We start from the raw sequence: 14,202 nt of genomic DNA on the forward strand, positions 1-14,202 counted from the left end.
CCTGACTTCCCGTTTGCACATCTCTACAGAATCAAAAACGCCTATATGCCAGAAGAAGTCCTTGTTTTCTTTGGTACCTTTGCTCAATCTACACCATCGGTATCACTTTTGATATTCAATAGTTGTACCAGCACATCAACCCCCATTTCTACGTCCCTCTCCTAGGAGACAATGAATGCCTCTCCACTTTCTTAACATGGTTTGCGCCATTATCTGTCTTGAACGACAAATTGAGAAAATCAGCAAAAGCCACTAGTTTTCCGTTCAAATGGTTAAGGAGCCGAGGAAGTCTCAACCCCTTCTTCAACCCTCACACAATATATTTCTTTCATCGTCTTGTCCAAGTCAACAGCAAAACAAGAAAAATCCATGTCCTACCTACCCTCATTCACCACAATGATTACCAGAGAGGTGTTACACCTGATTTCAAACTCAACGACAACAAAGCCTATGAAGACTTCCAAACTCATGCATTCCATCTCAACAGTGCCAGACAAATATTCCACATTCCTTTAACCCCAAACTTATCAAATCGATTACCAAAAGAGCCTCGACGAAAGACCTCCAATTCTATATGGAAAAACGTGCCCCTCCACCAGCCGATTTGGAACTCCCAAAGAAAAGACACATAGAAACGCAAGAAAATGAACAACCCCAAGAATGTCCTCCAGAGTACTTTCAAGATGCACAACTCTCAGACGATGAAATGAATATCGACGAAATAGGAAAAATGTTCAACATCGAAATCGACAACGGTCTCTCAAAGTTAAATGAAGAATTTGAAAAAGAATATGAGTGTCCTGACGACCACTACAGATGCTGCGAGAAGAATATCATCAAGTTTGAGATCAACCATTAAGCAAGCCATCCGTTATTAATGTATAATTATGTAAAATATGTGTGTTTAAAATAAATAAAGCGATGATGTAATCGCTATGTAAGCATGATGTAAGCGATGAGGTAAGCGCATATGTCAGCGCCTTTTCCTCATTTATAAAAAATGTGTGTACCCCTTTGTGAAATATCATCAAATAATTTCATAAAAAAACTCTTCTAAGTTTCTCTCTCCAATGTTTCTTTAAAGTTCTCAAGTTTTCCAGACCTTATCTCATATTTGATAAGCTCTGATTTCTATCTTCCATACACAAGATGCGATCCAATTATTAGCTGTAATATTTCTTGATCGGTTTTAGTCAATACGACTCTGTCAACACGACTTTCGGGGGAAGTGATTTCCTAACAGTGGTTGAGCTTGATCGAAAGGTCAGCAGTAGTGCCTATATCGCTCCCTTTATCTGGAAATCACCGAACTCATCTGTCAACACGACTTTGTCAATACAACGAGATCGGTTCATGACAGCTATCTGGTATCAACAATAGTTTTTTTTTCTAACAATTTTGATATGACAATAATAAAATTTTGATATGTGGCTCGATTATTGCTAACAATTTACTGATCAAGGGGATCACAATTTTTTATGATGTAATATTGAAGTTGTATTCTTTCAAAATTTTACAATCAATTAGAAATTGTAGACATGATTTGTGGCGTTAAAATCTTAATTAAAGAGAGAAGTTTCTTCGCCTAAACCCTAACCTCGAAAGACTATATATCTATATATATATCTTGCCTATACTAAGACTACACCGCCATCACAACCCAAAAATCGATGCTTTCAGAAAGAGGTATATCATTTCCTTTTGTAGAAAATAGTAAATAGGCGTGTTTTGTTTGGTAAACTTTTTATTTTATTTCTCTATATAGGATTGCAAATCACGAGTTTTGAAGAAAACTTTCACATGATTTGGTGCTTTATTTTTCTATTACCTATGTTGCTTTAATTATTACTAGATTTTTGACCCGCGCTTTGAAAGCGCGGGATTTTGTCCTCTTAAAAGTACTTCTAAAATGATAAATATTAGTTGAAATTTAAAAACAATTCCTAGATTTCATATTTGTTTATATCAAATATCAATAAAATTGACCTCTTTATTTATTATTATTATTTTATAAATGATTGTTTATCTTCATAAAATACTAATTAAATTAGTTAGAAGATTATAAAAGTGGTATACTTTTAATCGATAAATTAAATTATATAGTGGTTATACTATTTAGTAAGATTATTTATTTACAATTTTAACTTATAAATATATACTGTTTTATTACAGATGTAACAAACATTTACGTTTTTCATTATACATATTTTAATTGATACATATATTTTAAAATATAATAAAAATATGGTTTTAATATGAGCTTATTTTTGTTCTTAAAAACAATACACTTTCAAATGATCTTTATTTTAGTTGGGGTTCTCTTGTTAATAGTATAGATCCTTGTCTAGAATCACAAGATCCACACATGCAAAATGTTTATGTAGTGATAATCTGCTTGGTTAGGATACTATAGTAGAAAGTAGGGTGGGAAAATATCCGTAAATTTTGATTCGATCCGTTATTCGTTTCGATTCGATCCGAAAAATCCGAATATCCGTAACTTAACAAATCAAAGCAAATATTAAAATCTAATAACCGTCAAAGACGAAGCAAATCACAAATATTAATATTTTTAGAAACGGATATCCGCTCCGATCCGTTATATACATATTATGTATACATGTTTATAAAATTATATAATATATATACATTTATATCTCTATATAAGTTTTATAATGTTTTTATTAACTAAATTAATTATTTAGTTATTAGAAATTTTGAAAGCATGTAATTTTAAAAAAAATTGTAATCAAATATCATTATTTTATTTCAGATTTTCTTCTTGATTTTTTTTATTATTATTTTTTACGGTTCGAATCGGATATCCGGCAAAAATTCGGATATTCGCGAATATCCGGATATCGAAGAGTTACGGATCGGATCAAATAAAAAAAGGAATATTCGTAGGGAACGAATCGGATCACGGATATCCTTAAAACTCTGGATATCCGCTCCGTGCCCACTCCTAGTAGAAAGTGCATGTGAATCGCTAGTGTCAAGAAAATTCATATAAAGTAACGAAATGCATGTATGTCGCTAGTCCCATTTACCCCTTATTTTTTTTCATTTACCCTTTATTTATTGTTGTTTTGTTCAGAAAGAGAGCACAAGTGTGATTACAAGTTGTCTGCTCCCAGTGCAGGCATTTATGAGGCCTGTGTATATTTTTTTCTTTCTAAGAACATATATGTTTCAGCTATTATGTGTAGGTTGAGATTGCTATTCGTGAAAATACAAAGAAGCTGCATGCCATAACTGTGAACGTTGAGTTGATAGAGGTACGTAATGTTATTCATGTTTTGCATCATAAAATAGAAAGTAATGATTAGTTGATTACACTTGTATAATGGATGAAGTTGCTGGAGCTGGTTAAGAACGATGGGTTTAAGATGGTTTTTGACTTCTCCTCCTTTCCCAAGGCCTTAGATCCTTAATCGCAGGAAAATCTTATTAGAAGCCATTTATTTTTGTGTGAAATTTGTGATTTGTTTAGTAAGAAACAACGATGGATATGTATTTATAATAATGAAGTTAAGGTGTTTAAGGTTTTCGGAAAGGATCCTTTGCATATGCAAGATATTCGTATCAACCTGGTTAGTGAAAGATCTAAATATAGTATATGCCTAATATTATGGAAACATAATTATTGATCATCGGAATTTATGTTACCTTTTATAAGAGAATCGTATATATAATAAATACCTAATTATTAAATTTAAATCAGAAATATTCAACACAATATAAACATGCCATATATAGTGTTTACTCCATTATCTGCTAGATAGATTAGTTTAGATTTTCGTATCGAATGCTATTTCTTGGTAACCAAGTTTACTAATTTATTTAAAATAGCTCCGATTTTCTATATCTAGCATAATAGTGATTAATATTTAGTTTTGATATATCAAGTATATTAAGATTGGAAATTTACAACCATAAATAACAAATGAATGGTATATTATAAATGTATGGAATTATATAATAGATACAACCGTAGGTTAATATTGTAATTCGTTATATATTGATTTGTAACATCGGTATTGAATGATATAGCTAGATATATTATTATTGTTATTAGACTAAATTTGAATTTTTACGAACCCTTTATATTTATTGAATTGATAGTTTGTATGTATGTTTAAGGTTTAAGATTTGTATAGTTTATAGATTTCCATGCTTTAGGGTATGAATATATTTTTGGATATTTCATATTGTAAAGTGACATCTAAACAATTTTAATATGCTCAAAATTATAATAAACAAAATCCGTGTACATTTAAGTAATCACTAGATTTTGACCCGCACGCCCGTACGGGTATTTGTTTAACTTATATATATATAACTGAATTAACTAAAATCAAACTAAAACAAAGAAAATAGTTTGGATTTACTTATACAGAATATACAGAATGAATAATATTTCTGTAAAAAAGCACGGTATAATGATATAATGTGGTATATAAACTGACCAAACCGAATAAACCGATTAATTAAAATATAGTAGGATAATTATATGTAGATTATATAATATATTTAATAATATGTACATAATTTATTTATTTATATGATTTCATATTTAAAACATAATTTTCAATTTTTTCACAGAAAATTTTGTGTGATAATATTTTATAATAATAATATGGTATTACTAATTTTCTTATTTTATTTTATGAAATTTATTTCTGTTAGTAAATTAGTATGTTTACTAATTATTTTTAATAGTAAAATAAAACAGAAAAAGATATTCTAGTCAAAAAAATAAAAATATTTATGTTTTAGTAAAGCCAATATCTAATTTTATAACGTATAATTCACAAAATGTTATATTATAAAAATAAATATATTTATGGTTTTTGGTATAAAATCGTATAAACAAAAAACTGATATTTTTATTGTTTATATGTTGTAATTTATTTACGGTTACAAAATAGTTTATATACATATATTTTAGATATGTATATTTATATATAATAATACATATTTGTTTTAAATGACATGTTTACACATAATATTTTTATTGTTTATATGTTGTAATTATTTGTAGCTATGTGTAATGTATTTTTTTTATAACATTTGTAACAAACACACAGGAACCAAAACATGTAATTGATTTAGTGGTATACGAAAACAGTTAGATGAGAAGAATTATTTGATAATTACACGCTTGGTTAGTAATGATATATATTGGATTGGATTAATGTGGGATGTTTTATACGATTGGTTGTATAATAATAGTGTATTGAATTTTGTATAAACCGGACTTGACTATGCAGACCAACATAAACCAATATATATTTAGTACTAAAACACGTCAGTTTAACTGAAGATTTTTAAATTGATTAAGATTGATTAGTAATGTAATTAAATGATGGTATTAATAGTCAGTGGCATACCATTGTAATTTCTGAGGAAAACTCAGGACTAAGTACAAAATGTACTCCTGTTTTAATAGATTAGATTAATAACAATTTCTTGAATGTGATAGGCTATAAAAACTCATTAAATCTGATTGGTTGATAAAATGAGGCCGAATTACTTTTCTTTTGGTCAAAGGAATAAGGAACGGAAATGGATGTGATTAGTTGTAAAAATTGGTTAAATGTGATGGGTGGAATTAAAGCTAGCCGAATGATTTATTATTTTTTAGGAATATAAGACAATGGCATTAGGATGTAATTATCTCTAAAAATTAAGGGCATAATCCTAGTATAGATAATTATAATTTTATTATTAATGCAATAATTTTATTTCCTATGTTTTGTTTTTTTCTTGATTCATAATAAGTTTATATAAGTCTTTTTTTACTCTTACAGATTTTTTACATACAATATACTTCAGTGCACTTAGCCGACTATACAAACTTTTTCCAAAAAAAAAACAAATAAGCTTACATTATATTAACCTGCACATTATAGTAAGATATTTCGTTTTATCTAATATTTGTGACTTTCGAATTTCTAATATCTATAGGTTAAAAGTAATAATTTTTTTAGTCATTCACTCCGCAGAGGACACTGATTATCACATAATAAAAGTATTTAAATCATCTACTTACAAAGAATATGAGAACAATAACCTAAATTCTTTATTGGTTTTATTGTTGCACACAAAAGTATTTAAACCATCTGCTTACAAAGAATATGAAAACATTAACCTAAATTCAACTCATATATAACCTGTTGGGAGTTCTCACAGAAAAGAGAAGATAAATATTACGTTAATAATGCCATAACGTTAATTAACTGCAGTTAATTTGGAATAGCTTAATAATCAAATTACAAAATACCAAAAATATAAAGAAATAAATAACCATCCATTATTCCGATGACAAAAACAAAAAATAAAATTATAATATCTAGTAAACAATCCCTGATTGACATATGTATCATCGATCGACAGTGAAGCGCGCAACCCAACATAGTTTATATCTGACTTTCGCCTAATTTTTATGTGCTTTGCTATTGTTCTAGGCAACACACGCTTTTATACTTTCTACATTTCACACGATTTAGAGAAAATATCCAAGACTCTTTAAGAATTTGTTATTGGAACTCCAGTTTTCTTATCTTTATTCTATCTATTCAATTTATATTTATGTTTATGTTTTGCTTTGTCAGAATAATCCACCTGTTAGCTTTAGGGTTCAAATATGTTATGAAGGATTAGTCTCAAATATTGAATTGCTAGGTTGTGATATTCATCAATAAGATTGTTTTTACTGCTTGTGTTCTAGAATAGCTAACTAAAACCTTGTCCTAAAAATAACTAGGCAGAGACGACAGCTTGGTCTTCTACCTGAATAGCTTTTGGTTGAACTAGGATCGATAGAAACAAACAGCAGTTGATCTAAGAAACCTAGTGAGCACAATTCAAACCGATCACTAAAGCTTGCTAGAAAGACCATCGATCGACAATCCTATAAATTGATCGATTGACGTTCTGAAAGGTATATCGACTGACTATCCATCGATAGCATCGATCAACACTTACTCTTATCTACCAACGACAGTTAAGATCTTAGATCTAGACAGGAGATGATCTTGACAAACGAAATTGATAGATTATTATTTAGTTTAAGTTCTAACAATATCATGCACGCAACCATAGTCTCTATACTATTATAATTATGGTTACCTGAATAGAAACCCTAGATCTAGCGCTTTCTCATAATTGTCTACAAACCTCAATCCAAACAACCGAACAACTACCTTGTTCACCACTGCGATTTACAATTACATTTATTTACCTAGCTTAATTATAAACTGCTTAGATATATTGTGTGCCCTAGCTCTCTGTGGATTCGATCCATAAGTACTACAACTCGATTTCTTATTTGAGGAGTAAAAATCACTCCTTAAGGTAATTTGAGTGATATAAAATTTGGCGCCGTTGCTGTACTAAATTTAGTATAGGTTTTACTAATGTTCAAGAAAACTCATAAACTCAAGAAAACACCGCTGCTATTCTCAAATCATGCACGCTTGGAATGTATGAACCGCAAAGAAAGACGCTCCACATCGATCGACAACAAAATCGGTTCATCGACCGATACTCGCCAACAACCTTCGACCGATACTCCTCATCTGTCGACTGATACTCGGCCACCACAATCGACCGAGACTACTCTTCTGTCGACCGAAACCTTCTATCCGACATTGCTCGACACTTCACAGCAAACACCGATCGATACTCAGCCGCGAGACATGGTTGCGACTCTAATTCTCATTCAGGACGAGAATTGAAACCTGCATGACCTGGAGGATCATCTGCGTAATGCATCAGGTCAACAGATAGATGATCAAGGGGCAATCCTTGTCTTGATGCTGAAATTGCTACAGCTGCTGCTCAAGCTATAGACGAGGCTGCTCGACCCAGAACTTTGGCTGACTACAACTGTCCATATCAATACTATGCCAACAGATCTGCTATTCATCCTTTAGCTCTTCAGAGGAATGATTTCGAGCTGAAGCCCCGTACTTTACACTCGTGTGACAGACACCCTACTGTGGGTTACCACACGAGCATCATATGGACCATCTGGAGAGGTACGGAGGATTTGGTTTCTACCATTAAAGCCAATGGAGTCCTTGAGGACTATCTCATTTTCAATCTCTTCAAGTACTTACTTGTTGGAGATGCTTTTCACTGGTTTAAGCAGTTACCACCATGATCCCTTACATCCTGGGTCGACTTTAAGAACACCTTCTTGCGTAATTTTTTTGATGAGACACGCGTTGAGGACTTAAGGAGCAAGATTGCTACATTCACACAGGAGCCCACATACTCATTCAAAAGCTCTTGGATCAGATTTAAGTCCTATCAGAGAGACTGTTCACACCATAGAATCAACGAAGTGCAACTGCTTAGCACTGTCTTCAGAGGCATCGCGCTGGCATATCAGATGGCTTTAGACCCAATTAGTGAGGGAAAATTTAACACTGGGAATCTAGAGGAGGCTGTGAGACTCATTAAGAACTTGGCATCTAGAAATAACACAAAAAACACTGACATTGAGAGGAAAAAATCGGCCACTATCCTAGGAAAGGAGCAGATGGACGATGTAAAAGCTAAGCTAGATAGTGTTCACAAGCTTCTGAAGAAGCATGTTAGCTTTGCAGAGGATGTAGCTGTAGATTTCAGTAGTGATTGAGGTGAAGATGAGGATGTGAACTTCATCAGTGGCATAAGTTTTTCGTATTGAATGCTATTTCTTGGTAACCAAGTTTACTAATTTATTTAAAATAGCTCCGATTTTTTATATCTAGCATAATAATGATTAATATTTAGTTTTGATATATCAAGTATTTTAAGATTGGAAATTTACAACCATAAATAACAAATGAATGGTATATTATAAATGTATGGAATTATATAATAGATACAACCGTAGGTTAATATTGTAATTCGTTATATATTGATTTGTAACATCGGTATTGAATGATATAGCTAGATATATTATTATTGTTATTAGACTAGATTTGAATTTTTACGAACTCTTTATATTTATTGAATTGATAGTTTGTATGTATGTTTAAGGTTTAAGATTTGTATAGTTTATAGATTTCCATGCATTAGGGTATGAATATATTTTTGGATATTTCATATTGTAAAGTGACATCTAAACAATTTTAATATGCTCACAATTATAATAAACAAAATCCGTGTACATTTAAGTAATCACTAGATTTTGACCCGCACGCCCGTACGGGTATTTGTTTAACTTATATATATATATATATATTCAATCTAATAAAACTGAATTAACTAAAATCAAACTAAAACAAAGAAAATAGTTTGGATTTAGTTATACAGAATATACAGAATGAACAATATTTTTGTAAAAAAGCACGGTATAATGATATTTGTTGCAAATCAATAAAGAATAACAAGATGACTACATTAGCATCATTGTTCATTGGAATTGAAATAAATGATTCAGAGAAGAAAAAAAAAGAGAAGACTACATGTATCTTCAGATATATTTATTATATATAAGAGTCTATTTAGTATAATTACATGTTCATGGATGATTTAGAGGAAATTGCTGATTTTTGTGTATTTCTGATATAAAGAGAGTGATTGGTTCAGCTTTATCAATCTACTTTAACTTTATTTATTTTTAAAGCATTAAACTTTATCAATCATGTTGTACCTTTATTTTTGTTAGTCAAAGCCTACATCAAATTACTATTAACTTTTACCAATCATGCTTTAAATTTATTTTTAAAGCTACAGCAAAAAATCTAAAGTAAATTTTTTTCTTATGTATTTTAGGCAAGAACCCTACATCCATGTTTTATAAGGCTGTAGAAACTTTAAAATGAAAAAAAAAACTATTTATGATATCAAATAAATTAGATAATCATAATAAAAACATTTCTAAATATTTTACTTTAATTCTGGGTGTTTTCAAAACTGTTGAAATATTTAAATAATATAAAATATTATTTATATATTACATTTTAAATAACAGTAGATTGGTTCGGCTGTGGTTTTAAAAATTTAGCTGTACAAATTTAGCTGTAGATAAATTGGTTGTAGCTGTACAGTTGTTACTGTAGATTTTTTTGCAGAGACTTTTGCTGTAATTAAATTTGTTGTAGCTGTAAGTTATAGACTGTAGACAATTTAAAATAAAATATGTGAAATATTTAATGTATATATAAAATAATTAATTTTTATCAATTAAAGAATTTATATTAATTTTTTTTAATATATCAAAGTTTACTATTATTTAAAATGTGATATGTAAATAATAACGATTTTATTTAAAATATTTCAATCAATTTAAAAACACCCAAATTTATATTAAATATTTAAAGATGATTTAATTATGATTATCTAATTTACTTTATATTATAGATAGTTTTTTTATTTTATAGATTCTACAGTCTATAAAAAAGAGCTTTAGGTTTTATACTTAAAACTCATAAGAAAAAAAATTACTTAAAATGTTTTGCTGTAGCCTTAAAAATAAAGCTAAAGCACGATTGGTTAAAAATTATAGAAACTTGATGTAGGCTTTAACTACTAAAATTAAAGCTACAACATGATTGGTAAAGTCTAGTGATTTAAAAATAAATAAAGCTAAAGTAAGGAGATAAAGTCCAACCAATCACCATAAGTAAACCTTGATAATTTATAAAAATCATTAATATGAATTATTTTAGTTGATAAAAATAATTATTTTATATATACATCACATATTTTATTTTGAAATACGTAAACAAATAACTTACAACTACAACAAATTTAACTACAGCAAAGCGCGCAACATCCAGCAAAGTTCATAGCCAACTTAAACCCCATGTCCCACTCAATAAAAGAAATACCCCTGACCGACTTTAACGTAATATTTATATGCTCTGCCATTGTTCTAGGCAACACACGCTTTCATACTTTTTAATTTTCACAGCAAATATTTCTTAAGGGTTTTAGTAGATTTGAAGAGAAGATCTAAGATTTTTTCAGAGCTTGTTATTGGAACTCCAGTTTTCTTATCCTTATTCTTTATATGCAATTTATATTTATGTTATTGTTTTCCTTATCTATGTCTGAGTAATTCACATGTTAAGTTTGTGGTTCAAATAGGTTATGAAGGATTACCCCCAAATATAGAAGAAAAAATTGGCAAAATAGGCAAATAGCAAGTTTGTAATCAGACAGTTGGGCGACTTCAAGTTTAAATTAGCCAATTGGGCAACTTTTTGCATTTGCCCATGTAAACTTATGTCTAAATATCCTTTGGGACCTTTGTGAGATTCATTATTTACATCTTTTCCATTCCAATTAAAATATATCTAAAATAAAAAATTTCACACCATCCCTCTCATTTTTTTTCTCTCTCATTCTTTTTCTCTCTCCTTCTTTTTCTCTCTCCTTCTTTTCCACACCACAAACCATCATCTACGAAATCATCTCCCTCTCCTTTTTTTCCTCTCATCTTCTTTTTCTCTCTCATTCTTTTCTACACTACCACCTTTACAGTTAAATTAACTGAAGAAGAAGAAAGCATTTTCGTTAACTGAAGAATAAGAAACCATTACGCCTCTTTGCACTCCAAGCCCCTGTTTATGAAATTTATACATATGCAACTCCTAATAACACCTAAATGCGATATTTATACACTAAAATGATTAAAATGAATGCTTAATATCATACAAAAATACTATATATCATTTATTAATTATTAAAAGTATAAATACTAAAAATGTTATTAAAATTTAAAAATTGATTTCTTAAAAGTAATCTAATGGGAAAAATGATCTAGGTTAGATTTCGATTTTAGTGAAATTTATTGTAAATGTATTACATATTACATTCTCTTAATTGTTTGGTTTTAAAAAAAAAAATCTTTCATTATATTTCATTATCTTTTAGTTGTTTAAATTATATTTCATTATCTTTTAATAATTTAGTTTTTAAAAAATCTTTGAATAATACAAGATAATATAAAATGTCTGTTTTCTATTAAAACATCTTATATCCATCTAAAATTCTAGTTTGCATGGCTGTGATTTTATTGAAAAAAACTAAACAATTAATAGAAAATGTCTTTTTTCTTTTGAAAAATTACCTAGATTTTATTTTGATTCTATTGATTTTTTTTGTAACTGTATTATATATTTCATAATAAAAATATGAAGTATTTTTTTTAAAGAAATCTTTCATATTATTCCTTTTTAGATGTCTTTATGTCAATTATTTATTGTTTAAGCTTTAATTGTTTAGTTTTTTTAATTGTTTAGCTTTTTATTATAAAAAATATTTAATTGTTTAGCTTTTTTATTATAAGATGTATTTCACTTATTTATTTCAACATTTCATTTCTAAACAATCTTAAATTTTATATGAAAAATTATGTTGTCTAAATGAATGTGCTTCACATATATGAAAAAAAATTAAACTAATATGTTAATTTATTTTATTGAATTTAATGAAAATATTTTGGTATATCAGCTTTCACAAATGAAATGTTGTTATAAATTATTTGATTGTTTTTACCACCTTTTAGTTAATTAGATCATTTATAATGAGATTGACAAAATTTTAGATTATAATACCAATAGGTTATTAGCAAAATATTTAAATTTTATATAGAGTAAAATGTGAGCTCTAAATAATTAACGTATAATTGTTTTGGAGAGCACTGTGCTCACGTTGTATTCGTAGATGTATTTAAATTTTATACTTAATATGTATTTAAACTCTCCAATGCAATAAGGGATATAAACAAAAGGTATTCATAGATGTTATGTATTCGTACATCAATGTATCAGTATACCTTAAATATATGTATACTTATGTATTCGTACACCTTAAGTATTTGACGGGTTATGTTGGTATTCGTACATTTTATGTATTTGTACACCTTATGTATACTTATGTATATGTACACCTTATGTATTTGTACATCTTAAGTATTAGATGGGTTATGTTGATATCGTACACTTTATGTATTCGTACACCTTCTGTATACCTTAGATATTCGTACACCTTAGGTATTTGTACACCTAAGGTATTCGTACACCTTATGTATACTTATGTATACGTACACCTTATATATTCGTACACCTTAGATATTCGTACATCTTATGTATATGTATACTTATTTCTTGAGTTATAGTGAATTAGATTGTCTTAAACGTTAGGCATATGGTTCCGAATTTACCCAAGGGTTCCAGATTGTTTCAGATTCTGGATTTACCGAATGGTTTTGGATTTACCCAAGGGTTCCGGGTTTAGGATTCAAGGTTTAGAGTTTAGGATTTTAGGTTTAGTGTTTTGTTGATGATTTTTAATATTTAAGATAAATGTAGACAAATTTGTTCTTCCTACCATTTTGACAAAAAAATGAAAGATCCATGTAGGTTTCCAAGTTTATTAAATTTACCCAGATTTATGAAAATTACCCATAAATTTATATAATTTTATGAATAATTTATCATTTATTTGGGTAAATTTCATAAATATGAAAGTTTCTTTTATGGGTCAAAATGTATAATTTATTGGGATTCCGGATTTACCCAAGGGTTCCGGGTTTAGGATTCATGGTTTAGAGTTAAGGATTTTAGGTTTAGTGTTTTGTTGATGATTTTAAATATTTAAGATAAGAAGTTTATGCGAGAGAATTTGGTCAAACTCAGGTTGAGTCTTAACTTCTTAAGACATAAAAATCACTAGATACTTGACATGGGGACACCAAATTATCCTAAATTTTTGGGGTGAAATAGCACTATAGCAGATATCTTTTTCAATAGACTATAAGCACGGCTCTACCTATGACTAATCAAGAACTTGGGATGATTGGAAATCTGCAGGTTGTACTCAATATGGGATTATATTGGTTCTAGCAAGTAGATATGATCCTTGAAAATTAAAGCTATAAGATCACTTCATCGTGAAAGGTGTAGGATTTGTTATTTTATTAACAAATTTGTCATTTCATTAACAATTTTTGTCATTTATAAACATAAAAATTATAACGAATGCACTTTGCTGCCAGATCCCAATTGTCACTTTATTTTTGGGAAAAAATGTAGCATTTCGTGAGTGTTTCTATTTTTGGCAAAAACAAAAAGTGTGAGATCAAATTTGACCAAAAATGTAAGATTCACGTAGGTTTCCAAATTTATTAAATTTATCCAAATATATTAAAATTAAATGTAGACAAATTTGTTTTCCTGCCATTTTGGCAAAAAA

The sequence above is a fragment of the Raphanus sativus genome, chromosome 9 (assembly GCF_000801105.2).
Source record: "Raphanus sativus cultivar WK10039 chromosome 9, ASM80110v3, whole genome shotgun sequence".
NCBI classification, from domain to species: Eukaryota; Viridiplantae; Streptophyta; class Magnoliopsida; order Brassicales; family Brassicaceae; genus Raphanus; species Raphanus sativus.